The 17,160-nt window shown below is 43.4% G+C and overlaps 1 protein-coding gene and 1 pseudogene across 3 annotated transcripts in view; one reads left to right on the plus strand and one right to left on the minus strand.

Annotated features, from left to right (window-relative positions):
• LOC137519447 (ATP-dependent RNA helicase DHX33-like) overlaps positions 1 to 7,202 on the minus strand; it is a 102,306-nt pseudogene extending 95,104 nt beyond the window's left edge.
• OXR1 (oxidation resistance 1) overlaps positions 1 to 17,160 on the plus strand; it is a 546,053-nt gene that overhangs the window by 33,917 nt on the left and 494,976 nt on the right. The window lies entirely within an intron of this gene.

A 17,160-nucleotide genomic window follows, 5' to 3' on the forward strand; every position in this document is an offset into this window, starting at 1 on the left:
CACATCTTTTTACTTTTAAACAATACCAGTTTCCTGGCAGCCCTGCTGATCTATTTGGCTGCAGCAGTGTCTGAATCACACACCTGAAACAAGCATGCAGCTAATCTTGTCAGATCTGACAACAATGTCAGAAAACCCCTGATATGCTGCGTGCTTGTTCAGGGTCTGTGGCTAAAAGTATAAGAGGCAGAGGATCAGCATGGCAGCCATGCAACCGGTATTGTTCAAAAGGAAATAAATATGGCAGCCTCCATATTACTCTCGCTTCAGTTGACCTTTCCTATAGGATGCTGTAATATATTTATTTTTTTAGCCTATTACTGCACCTTGGATGTTTGTGCGGACTTGTAGTTGCTACTTCTAGTGCCCTAATAAATAGTGCAATATACTGTACTTGCATTACTGATTTAACCCCTTTTTAAAATGCTTATGTGGTACCTCTGGTGTATTGAGTATCATCTGGATCTCCAACTCAGTGGTTTGGGAGGGGATGGGTGAGAGGCTGCCTCTCGTGGCTGGGGACACTGCCACCTCACACAGTGACTCCCGAGGATGGACATTTGGATCAGTTCTTCCCAAATCTTGTCTTGGACCTGACAACTTCTTGTGGTTGAAAATAAGTATTTACGTACTGTATGTTTCCGATTTATAATAGTGCGGTGCTATTTGTAAATAACATCCTCGAAGGAGGTGGCTGGTCTGCTGTGAAACGTATATCAGGCGTCTGTATAGAGGACACTTGTGCACCAAAGTGATAAAGTGTTTTTAAGCTTAATGGGACTTTATGTGTTATGACATATGGACTGTTTTTTTATGACATTATTTAACCACTTCATATCCAGACCTTGTTTCCTCCTTATGGACCAGAGCAGTTTTAACATTTTACCTATGTCCCTATTTAATCAGCAATAACGTTATCCCTACTTATGACACCTAAATGAAATATATAGTTTTTTTTCAAGGCTAACTAGGCTTTCATTGTATGGCATTTGTTCCCTCAAACAATTTTGTTTTCTATGCACCGTAATAGGAAAAAGAGGGGAAAAATAGAAAAAACACATTATTTCTCAGTTTTACCAATTCCAGTTTAAAAATAAAAAGTGCTGTTGTAGATAAAAAAAAAACAAAATTTGTTTGGCTATTTCGACTGTTTATCACAAAACTTAGATTTCGTTCCTGTCACAATTAATGGTGAGGATATTTGATTCCCGAAATAATGCTGCAATGTGTATTTTTCACTATGAACTGAGAAAAGAAAATTATTTTAAATGGTAAAAATCAATCTTATTGGCTCAGTTAACGTATATTCCCATTCACCAATTAGTGCTACAGCAGATAGTGCCGGAGGTTTGCACAGGAGCAAGCCCAATCGTGCACAGCTGTGCTTCAGCTACATGACTTATATCTATGTCCCTTATGGCTTAGATGAAGTCACAGAGGACATAGATATACTGTAGTGGTGAAAGTGGTGGTTAAAAGTTATATTTTGCTCCTAAAAAGAATGCAATTTTGGTGCTATGTTGAGAGGGTAAAGCAAATCCTCTCACCCCACAAAACACTATGCATAAAATATGATAATGGGGGCCATGTTAATGCCCTAAAACATCTCAAAAGTTTGGTATTGTACGAGGTACTATTATTTGCTCTAAAAAAATGATGGGACTAACTTTCAGAAGCCACACTTTTTTCATCTTATCTCAAGAAAAAGTGCTGGATTTTGAAGTGTTACATTTCAGTACTGATTCTCACAATCTGATACACAAGGCGGTAAGAGGTGCCCAAATATGAACAAAGATTCATAAAATTGAAGAAGGAAGAAGTGGCTTACCTCTAATGATGACAATAATGACAACCAGCAAAGCCACCATCCTTTTTTGTTTGTTTGTTTGTTTGTTTGGCACTCAAAATGGACTAAAGAAGAGTACAAGAGCCCGCAAAATGCATCGCCAGTATGTATAAATCAACCCCATTATTTACCTTGTGTCATCATTAGAGGTAAGCCACCCTCTTCCTTTTTCATTTTTATGTGTAATTTTATTCATATTTGGGCACCTTTTACCACCATGTGCTTGGAGGGAACCTGGTTTCCAGTCTGCTTGCATGCACCTGGTCCCAAATGTGGAAGCATGAAAAAAAGGCACCGGTAGCTAGTGGACAAAAAGGGCGCCGCCATTCACTCCCATAATAAATATCGTTTAATGGGCGCCAAACAGGAAAAAAGGGCGCCGGAGATTATTAACGTTTTATAACTGCGCCCGGAGATTATTAACGTTTTATAACTTCGCCTGTGACAAATCACATTTACAAATATATTAAACATATCTATTGTATGTAGCTAAAACGTTATTTAAAATGTTATGACTTACTGTTTGTAAAACATTATTATTCACTTAATAAAGCGATCAGTAAGTAAATCGTAATATTTTTTTTACAGTCACTATTTGTAAAACATTATTATCCACACAATAAAGCGATCACTAAGGGGTGTCTTAGGGTTAGGCACCACCAGGGGGGGATTTAGGGTTAGGCACCACAAGGGGGTCTTAGGGTTAGGCACCACCAGGGGGGTGGTTAGGGTTAGGCATCACCAGGGGAGATTTAGGGTTAGGCACCACCAGGGGGCTTTTAGGGTTAGGCACCACCAGGGAGTGGTTAGGGTTAGGCACCCCCAGTGGGGTTAGGGTTAGGCACCACCAGGGAGGTGGTTAGGGTTAGGCACCACCAGAGGGATGGTTAGGGTTAGGCACTACCAGGGGTGGTGGTTAGGGTTAGGCACCACCAGGGGGGTCTAAGGGTTAAGGATAGGTACAGGGAGGGTTCTGTGTGAGAGTAGGGTTAGGTTTAATTGTACTAAAATGTTAGTAATATTTAGTAATGTTATATTACAGTTATTTTTCGTTGTTACAAACAATATTTTTTGATTTTATTACATGAAGAAACGATAAATGACGGTTATACACAATATTATACAATTATAGTTATTATACATATATTATCGTTTTTTCAACAAATGCTATTATAAGTTTCATTTTCAAAATAGGGAAGATTATCGTTTTTACAATTTGCGAACTCATACACATTATTTAATGTTTTTTCATTTGTAAAACATTTTTGAAATGTGTAAACCAAATACAACAAATTCTTTTTTATAAACATTATTGCCACTTATCGTTTACACCCTGCGCCCTTTTTCCCGACGCCCTTTTTGCATGAACGCCCAAATGTTACCTTTTGCAGAGAGCAACCTCATCTAGAAAACACCTGAGTGGAGATGGGATGATAATCTCCACCCGTTTACTTAATTGGGTGCCATTGTTGCAACCCTTGTTTATTAATACCATTACACCTGATCTATTCCCCTTTGCTGTGACATACTGCACCATCTTGAAGTCTTGCTGTTTTTGTTAAAGGTGCCTTCTTTATCTTACCCTTTCCTCATAATCTGTTGAAGGAGGTATGAAGGTGAATGGGAAGAAGTAGAATTTATAGGTCCAGCAAGCACTCTTTATATGTTCAAAATGTATTGAAATTGGTTTGGGACCACTGCAAGTAGAAATCTGTAGTTTCTCTAACTCTGATGTAGTGTAGATTCTACGCAACGGCTTACCACAGCCCTGAGCCGATCACTGGTCCTGGAGGAAGTAAAATCTCTGTCATGTGACAGTCGAGCTTCCTCCTATCATTTAGGAGCCATTTTCATTGGCTCCTGTCCTACTGATCTCTGTGAGCCAATCACAGTGATTGGGAAGTGAAAAAATGGAAAAAGGACCCAAATGATTTAAACAAGTAGCAATACTCCAATCAATGTTTTGGGACCACAGTGGAAAACCATAAGTAGCAACCACGAGCCCATAGAATGGGCTTTTGCATTCAGCTGGCGTGATGTCAGATACTTTACAGCTAAAAGCCCCATCTTCAGGCTATACTGGGATAGTGCCGGGTGCAACAACCCACTCTGACTGTTCTCCACAACAGGAAATCAGACAGCAGTAATAGATCTTTCCACACTTTTATCATTCTATCCAAAATCTTTGAGCTAAATTTCAGTTATAAAGTGTGTTTCTTTTTTCAATGACTTCATTGTGCGCCATCCCATTTTCTATACCCGATTGGATTTTAGTGCTCTTTTAAGTGATTTTTTTAATAGCTAATATTCAGAATTTGTCAGTCAGGAAGGGCAATCCGGTCACCCCGAACAGCCCTTGCCTTGTTCCGGTACATCAAGGTTCTGGCTGGGTAGATGATGCTCTCTGGCTGACTGTGATGTGATTGTGGATAATGAGGGGAGGGGTCTCTGCTCTCTGCCCCGTCATTAGAGATGATCCCTTTCCTGGATATGAGGAATGCGGAGAATCTTACTGTTGCAGAAAGAGCTTTGACAACTGATTGAGCGATGTTCTCATCACAGTTGCCCCATATGTTTGGAAGGAAAGTTTATTTTCTCTTCCAGAAGAAATTTTTTTTACTTATAATGGCTGAAATAGGACGGATACAGGCAGTCCCTGACTTACGAATGCCCGACCTACGCATGACTGCCGTTATGAACGGCACAAAAATGGGAACAAGTCAAACATTTTTTTCAAACAGACCTTCTAGTTTTTGAGAAAATCAATTTCAAAAAAAGGAAAAAGTTTTTTTTAACCTCAGTAAAATAACATTTTGCTGTGGTACACTATACCGTATAGTATTATGTAGAAGCTTTCCAGAGGCGCCAGTAGAATAAAAGTCACCTAAACGAGCTTAAAACCGATGGGGCAGTGGTGGACCTATCCCATCCATGCAGACAAAGCAAACAAAGGAAGGACTGTGGCATCAACAGTCAAACAACAATTTATTTATACTCCACAGTAAAAATAGGCAACGCGTTTCACGGGCTCAATCCCGCTTCATTAGGCCAATCAAAAAGGAGCATACAGCTTAACAGCATCAAAACCACACTGAGCGCCTCTAGACCAGGTTAATCTCCCCACCTGCCTTCATAGTGGTTGCCTAATGGTAACCCTGGTTTGTGAGTATTAAATTGTTATATTACTCATTATTAATTATCATCTATACAATATCACACTATTGGGCTCTTGGTGTCCCCCCTCCCTTTAACTATACTGTATAGAGAGTTCCGGAGGGAGGGAGGGATATAGAATAAATAAAAAAAATACTACATTTTATTGAAAATTTAATAAAATAAATATTTACCAAAAAAGCAAACACCTGGGGGGAGATCAGACCCCACCAACAGAGAGTGATGTTGGTGGGGAGAAAAGGGGGGGGGGAATCATTTGTATGCTGTGTTGTGCGGCCCTGCAGCTTGGCCTTAAAGCTGCAGTGGCCATTTAAGCACTAAATGTCCTGGTCACTGGGAGGGGAGTGGGTTAACACTGCAGTCCTCGAGTGGTTAAAGGACCTCTGTTGAGAAAATCTTAAAATTTAAAAATACATGTAAACATATACAAATAAGAAGTAAATTTCTTCCGGAGTTAAATGAGCTCTAAATTACTTTTCTCCTATGTTGCTGTCACTTACAGTGAGTAGTAGAAATCTGACATTACCGATTTCCATTTTTTTGGACTAGCCCATCTTCTCATAGAGGGTGCTTAGGGTTTCCTTACTTTAAAAGTAGTAAATGGCAGTTGCTCCGTCCAACTGCCAAAAAAGTGTACAGTGAGCAGGGAGGCTGGCCAGTATCTTTGTATAAATCTTTTTCAGGAAATGTCTTTATAAAGAATAGAAAAGGCCATGCTGAGAATCCCCTATGGAGAGATGGACTAGCCCAAAATTTGTTGGTAATGTTAGATTTCTACTACCTTCTGTAAGTGACAGCAACATAGGAGAAAAGTCATTAATGGCTCATTTTACTCTGGAAGAAATGTACTTCTTATTTGTATGTGTTTTAAATTTTAAGATTTTTGCGACAGTTCCTCTTTAAATCTTAAAATACAGTAATTGGAAGTATATTAATCTTGGAGGAGCCATGTAACCCAGTCTTTAAAGAACAACTATCAAAGAAACTGTCCTGTAAACCCCACATAAGAGCTTTTAGATAGCAACAATAGGAAGCTTTTCAGAAGCCTCTCATCACAGCCTGTATGAAAAAAACTCCCATCACAGCCTGTGTGAAAAAAATGCCTTATTTATCAGCTGTTTGTAACAGTTTGTGTTGGCATCAGGCTAGAGGCTAGAGCTATACTATGTAGATAGGTTCCACTTCTCTGTCACTATTCACAGAGGAATGATTTATTCTTTGTTTCTGCCTTGCTTACACACACACACACACACACACACTGCTTTTCACAAATCATATGAGAACAGCTGAGTGATTTGTCAACTACAAAGAAAGGATCTGCAGAGAAGGACCTGTACGTTATTCCTGTTCTTGCATGCTTCCCCCCTCCCATTCAGAATGAGCTCTTCCCGTCTGTAAACTGTTTACAGTGCAAGGCAGAGAGATCAGGCACACAGAGCTGCAGCTGATAAGTTATTTACACACCTATTTGAAGCCATTTTTCAGCTTTTCATCATTCTGAAGGCATTTCACTCACAATATTACAGCCGGTGAAGATTGATTTTGTATGCTGGATCTGCTTGACACAGAGTCCTCCATAGTAATGCCCACAGTGAAAACTGTTCTCTGTAAATGTCATATTTTTTTCACATAAAACTTGAGAAGATGAAGAAAAGCCTCTGTATTGCTAGTAATTACTGGAAATACATGTGGCATTTAGAATTTTAGTTAACTTTGATAGTTGTCCTTTAAGCACAGCAGAGCCCATAAATAGCCTAAGAAGTTAGCCTTCACCACTGTGAGTACAGCCAGCGATTTGTGCTGGTTGGTTGAGACTGCTGGTGAGTTGAGTTCCGGATAACCAGGACTACTGTATATAGGCATACACATGCACATTACATTTTAAAATTTTTCATGCTAGTGGTCCTTTAACCCTTTTGGGACTGGCTGTCTAACCCCCCTTATGGACCAGACTATTTTACATGTGGGGGGGGGGGGCACATTTGGGGAGGTCAGGCAGCGGGACCCCCAGTATGGCTGGGTAGATATGGTGTCCCCTGTGTGGCCAGGTGTCCCCTGTATTGCAGGCAGCCTTTACTCACCTCCCAGGCTCCAGCAATGAGCAGCTGTAGACCCCTCCGCTCTCGCCGGCATCCTCGCTCTCACTGACGATAAGTTCCGGGTTGCAGCTTGATGACGTCATCAAGCCGGGACCCGACACTCACGTCAGAGCAAGCGGGGATGCCAGCCAGAGTGGAGGATAGCGCTGATCACCGGGGGAACGTCAGGGAGGGGAGTGGATCCTCTTCTTTCCCCCCTACCGCCACATCACTAACAGTGATCACTACGATCTGCCGGCGATCGTAGTAATCACATGATCAGGAGCCACTCGCGATGGCTCTTGATCACTGAGGGGAGATGTCAGGTATCATATGACAGCTTAATCTCCCCTCTCAGGTGCGCACGATCGCGTCGGGAGTGGAAACGGCGGGTGGCGTAAATCCTACGCCGCATCAGGCTTAGACAGCCACAAGTGCGGCGTAGGATTTACATACGGCGGTTCTCAAAGTTATTTGTTATTAATTAGTGTATTGCTACTATACATTCACCTGCCCTGTACAATGTAAGACAAGATAAGATGTCTAGTAGCTGTGTGGCCTGTCTTGCCACCTGAGGGGACCTCCTTGTATTTGATGACTGAGGATAAAGCTGGATGGTTTCTCTCCCAGGTGATGAATGCTAATTACTGTTTGCCTCTCTCAGCTGTTTCAGAGGTCAGCTTACATAATCAGTGTTACTGTAGTCTACACATTATCCCATCTCTAGGAGTATTGCCTTTTCTCATGCCTGCCTTCCAACAATAGATTCACTGAATGAACCTTTAGAATGTCACAGAATAATACGTGAGGCTTGTTACGCGACTCCCATTGCTCACACACAGATTGCTCAGCTGACGGAAATCTGGAGATGTGTCTCTCTGTTTAGCCATTAAAGGACCACTCCAGCGAAAAAAGAAAGCAAATCTGACAGAACCGACAGGTTTTGGACTAGTCCATCTCCTCATGAGGGGTTTTCAGCATTTTCTTTGATTTCAAAAGCATTCACTGAATGGCAGTTACAAAGTCTAACTGACAAAATAGTATGCAAGTGTTTAGGGAGGCTGGCTGGTACCTGAGAATCCCCCATGAGGAAATGGACTAGTCCAAAAACCTGTTGGTTCTGCCAGATTTTAACTGCTTACTTTTTTTTTTTTGCTGGAGTGGTCCATTAAAGAGGCACTGTAGTGACATATAATAGAATGCAGTAATTTCCCTGATTTCAGCATCACAAACACTTCCTATATCTATATCATGCTGTATATTGCATGTGGCCCCTCCCTCCCAGTGATGCTTAGCCTAAGCTGTTCAGATATGCCAAATGCTCCTCCCAGAGTCTGGAGACCAAGTATATTTTGTACTGGCTTTGGAACTCTCAGTAAACAAACATTCTGCAGAGATAACCTGACAGAACTAAAGATTTTGTCACTGGTGATCATTTTCAGATTGTAAATCAGGGAGAGGAAAGATTTTACAATGGGCAAACATTGACTAAATAATTTATAAATGAATATTGTAACAAAGGAATTTTATCCATTATGTTATTTTTACTACAATTCACAAAGTCACCCATAGGACAGAAACAGAACACCTGTTCCCTCATAATAAATGCAGCCATCATGTCCTTCATATAACAAGTGCAGGCATCAAATTGCCCTTATAATATGCACCCATTACTACTGGTTGTGACAGCTCCGCGGGAGGGACCTAGAAGTCCTATCTCTGCCAATCACCATCAAATGCAGGGCCAGGCAGCCAATCCAGGAGGGGACGTTGTAACCCCTGCATCGCAAAACATTACTACTGGCTGCGACAGCTCCGTGGGCGGGACCTAGAAGTCCAGTCTCCACCAATCACCATCAAATGCAGGGCCAGGCAGCCAATCCAGGAGGGGGCGTTGTAGCCCCTGCATCACGAAACATTACTACTGGCTGCGACAGCTCTGCGGGCGGGACCTAGAAGTCCCATCTCCATCAATCGTCATTATATGCAGGGCCAGACAGCCAATCCAGGAGGGGGCGTTGTAACCCCTGCATCACAAAACATTACTACTGGCTGCAACAGCTCCGCGGGCAGGACCTAGAAGTCCAGTCTCCACCAATCACCATCAAATGCAGGGCCAAGCAGCCAATCCAGGAGGGGGCGTTGTAGCCCCTGCATCACGAAACATTACTACTGGCTGCGACAGCTCCGCGGGCAGGACCTAGAAGTCCAGTCTCCACCAATCACCATCAAATGCAGGGCCAGGCAGCCAATCCAGGAGGGGGCGTTGTAGCCCCTGCATCATGAAACATTACTACTGGCTGCGACAGCTCCGCGGGCAGGACCTAGAAGTCCAGTCTCCACCAATCACCATCAAATGCAGGGCCAGGCAGCCAATCCAGGAGGGGGCGTTGTAACCCCTGCATCACAAAACATTACTACTGGCTGCGACAGCTCCGCGGGCGGGACCTAGAAGTCCTATCTCTGCCAATCACCATCAAATGCAGGGCCAGGCAGCCAATCCAGGAGGGGGCGTTGTAGCCCCTGCATCACAAAACATTACTACTGGCTGCGACAGCTGCGCGGGCAACACCTAGAAGTCCAGTCTCCACCAATCACCATCAAATGCAGGGCCAGGCAGCCAATCCAGGAGGGGGCGTTTTAACCCCTGCATCACAAAACATTACTACTGGCTGCGACAACTCCGCGGGCGGGACCTAGAAGTCCTATCTCCGCCAATCACCATCAAATGCAGGGCCAGGCAGCCAATCCAGGAGGAGGCGTTGTAGCCCCTGCATCACAATACATTACTGCTGGCTGCGACAACTCCGCGGGCGGGAGCTAGAAGTACGGTCTCCATCAATCGTCATCAAATGCAGGGCCAGGCAGCCAATCCAGGAGGGGGCGTTGTAGCCCCTGCATCACAAAACATTACTACTGGCTGCGACAGCTCCGCGGGCGGGACCTAGAAGTCCGGTCTCCATCAATCGTCATCGAATGCAGGGCCAGGCAGCCAAGACAGGAGGGGGCATTGTAGGAGTCTTAGCGTGCGGTGCATTGTCTTGTCCTGCTATGCTGCAGCGCCTAGGCTCTTCTGTGCCTCCCCACACGCTGCTACATGTAGAAAGCATGTCTCTTTATCGCCCCCGCTACCCGGCAGACTACCTTTGTCTTCCTTCCGGCCTGAATCGGAACACCTGGCATCAGGTGATGTGGGGATCAAGAGGGGATGGGGAGGATTTTGCAATCGCTGCTGCAATAGCGATCTGGGGGGGACACATTGGCGCTGGTCCGAAGGAAGTATCTGGACCATAAGACGCACTGACTTTTTCTCCTTCCTTTTGGGGGAGAAAAAGTGCGTCTTACGGCCCGAAAGATAAGGTAACAAGTGCCACCATCATGCTGCTCATACAAGTGAAGCCACCATGTCCCACCTATGACAAGTGCAGTCACTGTGTACCCACATATAACAATGCTGAAGGAGTAGCATAGAACTTCCGACTCATATTTCCAGTGGCCAAAACTCATTCAGATTTTTCTGCGCTCAGAATAGCAGTTTTGTAATGAGAATTGCTAGCAAATCTTGTTGGCATTAGAGATAAGCTAAAGAACATTGTGTTCTTTGTTTTTTTTTACATGGGGATTTTTGTACACGCTTTATTCTGTTCGTCAGTTTTGATTCCCAAAGCCTAAAAGCACCAGTTGTCCTGTGCGAGGGGGACATTTAGTAGTTCCCGCATGAAGGGGGGGGGGGGCTGAGGATGTCCACAGAGCAGAGCCAGTTACAGCATCACTCTCCTGTAACGGCACAAATAGGAAATGCCAGGCATGGAGGGATTACAGGGCACAAAGCCGCAGTTTATCTTGGCTGGAATATTACAAATAAACGATGTTTGAATTATTTCCTGCGAGGTCTGTGTCTGTACTGCAGAAAATGGGCTTTTACTGGGGATGCTGGAAAATATTATTTAATACAGCAGGAAATTGTGGAAAATGATGATTGACTAGAAAATAGAAAACAGAGATCAATAAAGAGGAAACAGTGAGGATTGCCAACCCAGACGCAGGCCAGTCACAGCAGCAGCTTACATGAATACAATCACACGGGGGAACCGCATGACTTCTGTATGTTCTGTGCATGAGCCCAGCACACATACATGTGTATGCAGGCCTGGATTTACATCACAGGAGCCTATAGGCACAGATGTCCTTACATAGTTACATAGTTATTTAGGTTGAAAAAAGACATACGTCCATTGAGTTCAACCAAAGTCCTGGCACCTTAGACTCCGCCCTCTATAGACCTACAAACTCTCACAGAACTGCACCACAAATGTGCTGGCTGTCCCAGTTGTTGCTTCTTCCCCACTTCCCTTGCCTGTCATAGGTAGCTACAGGTGCCCCTTAGTATTAGGTAGCCAGAAGTACCCTCAGTAGTAGGTAGCTGGAGGTTACCCTAACTGATGGGAGATCTCATCAGTGGAAATCCGGGAGCAGGGTGATTAACCTCTCATTTACGCTTTGCTGGGGACTAGGCATAGGAAGGAGGGTGAGAGGCATTAAGAGAAGTGAGCCACCTTTCCATCATCAGGCGCCTGTAGGCACGTGCCTGCTGTGCCTTATGGTAAATCCAGCCCTGTGTGTATGTGAATGTGTTCACAGAAGCATGCACATATGTATATATAAGCTTGTTAAGGCCCGGTTCACCTTTGCATTTTTTTCCGGAACGTATACTATACAAACGGAAGGGATGTGAATGGATCCAATGTTAACCACTTAATGACACACTGACTTATAAAAACGTCCTGCTAGAGACTCTTAATGGCTCCAGGACGTTTTTATAAGTCAGACAGTGCTGCTGCCGCTGTGCGCGTGTACAAGCGCGCTCCCGCGGGTTCACGTGCATCCCAGTGCACGTGCACGTGAAAATTGTGAACAAAAAAACACCAATAAAAACAAAAAAAAACCTTTATTTCCAAATGATACAGTATATTGTCACCACACTTTGTACTAGAGACATAATTAAAATCTTGTGATAACCAGGACAAATAGGCAGATAAAATGTGTGTGTTTTATGCACAGTAGCAGTGTTTATATTAAAACCATATGGGATGAAATTGGATAAATAGTGTATTTTTTCATTTTTTCCTTGTATTTCCCTTTAAAATGCATAGTAAAATAAAGTAATTACTGAAAATAAATATCAACCCCAAAAAGTCCAATTTGTGGTGAAAAAAAAACAAGATATAGATCATTTCATTGTGATTAGTAGTGATTAAGCTATTGGCAAATTAAAAGGATGAGCACTGAAAGGTGAAAATCGCTCTTGTCCGTTAGGGTAAAAACCGCCTTGGGGTGAAGTGGTTAACATATGGATCCATTCACATGCGTCCGTTGGTACGGATACGTTCCGTATGTTCCGGCCCCTGCATCCAAAAAATGCCGCAGGCCCTAATTTTCCGGACCGTTCTGCCTAGCGGAACGGATCCAGACAAAAAATACTGCAGCACTGGAGGCAATGGGAATCGGAACGTTTCTTCACACTAGTAAAGAAACGGACCATTCCATGGGGGATGGGGGCATGGGCAGACGCAATCCTGAGCGACGGGAGGGAGCAGCAGCCAGGCGGGTGGGCGGGCTAGGGAGGTTTAATACATACCTTGTCTTCATAGGCAGCCGGCAGTAGAGGCTTCCGTCTTCACCGTGTCATGTGACTACATGACGCGTCATGTGACTAGGACCCAGTAGTATTAGTAAGCCAGATGTGGCCCCAGTAGTATTAGTAAGCCAGATGTGGCCCCCAGTAGTATTAGGTAGCTAGATGTGGCTCCCAGCAGTATTAGGTAGCCAGATGTGCCCCCCAGTAGTATTAGCCAGATGTGCCCCCCAGTAGTGTTAGGTAGCCAGATGTGGCCCCCAGTAGTATTAGGTAGCCAGCTGTGGCCCCCAGTAGTATTAGGTAGCCAGATTTGGCCCCCAGTAGTATTAAGTAGCCAGATTTGGCCCCCAGTAGTATTAGGTAGCCAGATGTGGCCCCCCAGGAGTATTAGATAGCCAGCTGTGGCCCCCAGTAGTATTAGGTAGAGTATTAGGTAGCCAGATGTGGCCCCCAGTAGTATTAGGTAGCCAGCTGTGGCCCCCAGTAGTATTAGGTAGCCATATGTGGCCCCCCAGGAGTATTAGATAGCCAGCTGTGGCCCCCAGTAGTATTAGGTAGAGTATTAGGTAGCCAGATGTGGCCCCCAGTAGTATTAGGTAGCCAGCTGTGGCCCCCAGTAGTATTAGGTAGCCATATGTGGCCCCCAGGAGTATTAGATAGCCAGATGTGGCCCCAGTAGTATTAGGTAGCCAGATGTGGCCCCAGTAGTATTAGGTAGCCAGATGTTATATTGAAAATGTACTTCAATAAACCTCACTGACAGGCAACAAAAAGCAGCCATGATAGAAAATTTAGAGTAGTTAGAGGTGTATGCTGTGCAGTCCACCAGCAGCACTGTGCTCAATGCTTAGTGTAGCATACAGTATGTGGCAGTTGCTTTTGATATACTGACTGCAGAAAAGACATTGAAGTGGTGGCTAGATTATGTGCAGAGATCAGCAGCAGCACTGATAATGGCTGCTTGTTGTAAGATAAACTGCACTTGTTCCTAATAAGCTAGCACTAGGGCCACTGACTGACAGCACAGATCAATGATAATGATTGCTTTATAACACTAACACTACATTCCCTGATTGAGATCCTGCCTTCACTAAGTTGTAATATCCTGCAAATGCTATACTACAACCCCCTGCAGCAGTAGAAATATGTTCTTTCATGTTCAAAATGATCTTGCTAACTGTCTTCAGCAGAATTGAGATGATACTCTTGTAACACAGGCTGATAGGTGTAAAGCAAGGCTGGAGACCATGTAATTCACTTACAATAAGTGTTTATTTGTGCTGTAGGGGCTAATTACACTATGTTCAGAAAACTATATCACCCTATTTCATACAGCCTTATCAATCCCTGCCATGTACTGATGAGGACTAAAAGTCCGAAACAGGCTGTCTACATGTGGGTTTGATATGGCTGTGTAAAACTTAAAGCTATAGACTTGCTATATACCAGCGGTTGTGGATGCTTGCTTGGCTTAACAAGGGCGAAAAGGGATAATTTGCATATTTAGTAGTAGTGCATTGTGGGTAACCACAAATGTTCATTTATAACTGAATTATTGCAAATTTCCTTCTGTTTGAAGAAGGCAATTACACCAAGCTTTGCTTTTTTAGTAAGAGGGCTTTTTGGTCCCTTTTATCCCCCTACACATTCCTAGTAGTTTGGGTCACCCTGAGCTTCTTGGTTACTCTGTTGTACTCGTCTAAGCCCTATTTCATACAGCCTTATCAATCCCTGCCATGTACTGATGAGCACCAAAAGTCCGAAACAGGCTGTCTACATGTGGGTTTGATATGGCTGTGTAAAACTTAAAGCTATAGACTTGCTATATACCAGCGGTTGTGGATGCTTGCTTGGCTTAACAAGTGCGAAAAGGGATAATTTGCATATTTAGTAGTAGTGCATTGTGGGTAACCACAAATGTTCATTTATAACTGAATTATTGCAAATTTCCTTCTGTTTTAAGAAGGCAATTACACCAAGCTTTGCTTTTCAGTAGGAGGGCTTTTTGGTCCCTTTTATACCTCTACACATTCCTAGTAGTTTGGGTCACCCTGAGCTGCTTGGTGACTCTGTTATATCCAGAATATAAACAAAGTCTTGCCACTAGACTGGCTACTAACTAAACCTAAAGTCCTCTCTTCTGGGAGCAAACCTACTGTTTGACCCAAAATAAAAAAATATAGCATTCAAACAAGTCTCTTTAAACCTCAGCAAATTGATACCTTTCGGTTTGTTCAGTGCAGCGAACGAGTTACCTCCCAGATTAGGACTGACTCCAGCTGACTGATCTGCCCCTTTATTTCTCACCTGGGGCTTGATTCACTAAAAAGCAGTAAACATATCGCACACAAGTATCGTGGGTTAAAATGAGCGCATGCACACTACATGTAGTCCTATCAGCTTAGAGTGTGCTCTGAAGTTACATGTGTTTGTTCTAATTGCTGCGCGATAGTGTTATAGTGCGACCGCAATACTTTACTAGTGCGGCCGCTACAACGTTAATTAACTCAGGAACTCTGTGAGATCTTAACACAGAACTCTCTGAGAGATAGAAGAACGCAGGGTAGGAGGGGTGTCCCCGGTAATGACCGCCAGTGAATGTGGGACTCAGCAGAGATCTCACCGCCAAAGTCTCATAAAGAGACGGAAGAATCCATCAGAAGGAGTCCCTGTAAATGGATGGAGCAGGTGGGCCGAAGTGACAGTTTAAGAAGGGTTAACTTTTACATTGTCATTATCTCATTGGATGCTAAAAGTGAACATGGAAACATCACTGCACATTTCAATCCAGAATCGTGAGCTGCCAGTCTTATAACTCTGGCTACCTAATGCTAAGGGACACCTGTAGATACCTATGACTGATGAGAACTAAGCTAGATGGAACTGCTGGGGGTTGTAGGTTCATGGAGGGTGAAGTCTATGGTGCCAGGACATTTGTGCCTATAGGCTCATGTGATGTAAATCTGGGACTGGTTGGGAGGTATCTGCACAATGTGCGGTGCATCATAACTGATAGCACCTGATTTATCTCCCAGGAGATAACTTTCATCTTTTAACTTTTCGGAATTTTACCATTTAAAAAAATACCCCAAAGTTGGTTAAAAAAAGTGCTTACAAATTTATTTTGAGTATTTTCTTGCTTGCTGGTGGCTTAAAATGCATTTTATGACAAGATGTAAAAATATCACCTAGGAGAAAACTAAGGGGGAAAAGTGAATTGCATAAGGGTCCTGGTGTTAATGGACCCCTTAGTAAACTATCTTTTATCTGAGTATAATAAACATTTCAGATTCCAATGTAAGACATTGAAAAGAAGTGAAATCTTGCCTTGTACTTCTCCATGACCTTCCTAACTGCCCTGGAGACATCTGCGGCCATGATTGGTTCCTTTGAGTAATAGTACGGGTGTGTCTAGGCTACTACAATGACACGCGAGGTATCATGCGATCTCCCATCTGGCCATTGTACAGATGATGCCTGTCTGGAGTGCAGAGGCAGCAGCACATGATGATGATTAATTGGAAAGGTAAATCAGTGTGACAGCAACAGACTGGATTGATTGCGCAGAGGCAATAAGGTTAAAGGAAGATCAACAAGATGAAGGTTACAGAAGACCTTGAGGGAGGCGGCCAATCAATGCAAGCACTCAGCTTTTTACCAGAAATGCCTTGTATATTCTTCATGTCATTTGTACTGTTCCACTGAAGGTCACCATCACATGGAGAGCGTTGTACAAAAATACAGCCAGGCTTTGTGTTATACAGTAATTCTACTTTACAGTAATGCAGCCAAATATTGTGCTTTACAGTAATGTAGCCAGATGTGTTGTACAGTAATGCAGCCAAATATTGTGCTGTACAGTAATGCAGCCAGATGTGTTGTACAGTAATGCAGCCATGCATTCTGCTGTACAGTAATACAGCCAGATGTGTTGTACAGTAATACAGCCAGATGTGTTGTACAGGAACGCAGCCAGATGTGTTGTACAGTAATGCAGCCAAAAATTGTGCTTTACAGTAATGCAGCCAGATGTGTTGTACAGTAATGCAGCCAGATGTGTTGTACAGTAATGCAGCCAAAAATTGTGCTTTACAGTAATGCAGCCAGATGTGCTGTACAGTAATGCAGCCAGATGTGTTGTACAGTAATGCAGCCATACATTCTGCTGTACAGTAATGCAGCCAGATGTGTTGTACAGTAATGCAGCCATACATTCTGCTGTACAGTAATGCAGCCAGATGTGTTGTACAGTAATGCAGCCATACGTTCTGCTGTACAGTAATGCAGCCAGATGTGTTGTACAGTAATGCAGCCATACATTATGCTGTACAGTAATGCAGCCAGATGTGTTGTACAGTAATGCAGCCATACATTCTGCTGTACAGTAATGCAGCCAGATGTGTTGTACAGTAATGCAGCCATGC

The sequence above is a fragment of the Hyperolius riggenbachi genome, chromosome 5 (assembly GCF_040937935.1).
Source record: "Hyperolius riggenbachi isolate aHypRig1 chromosome 5, aHypRig1.pri, whole genome shotgun sequence".
Lineage (NCBI taxonomy): Eukaryota > Metazoa > Chordata > Amphibia > Anura > Hyperoliidae > Hyperolius > Hyperolius riggenbachi.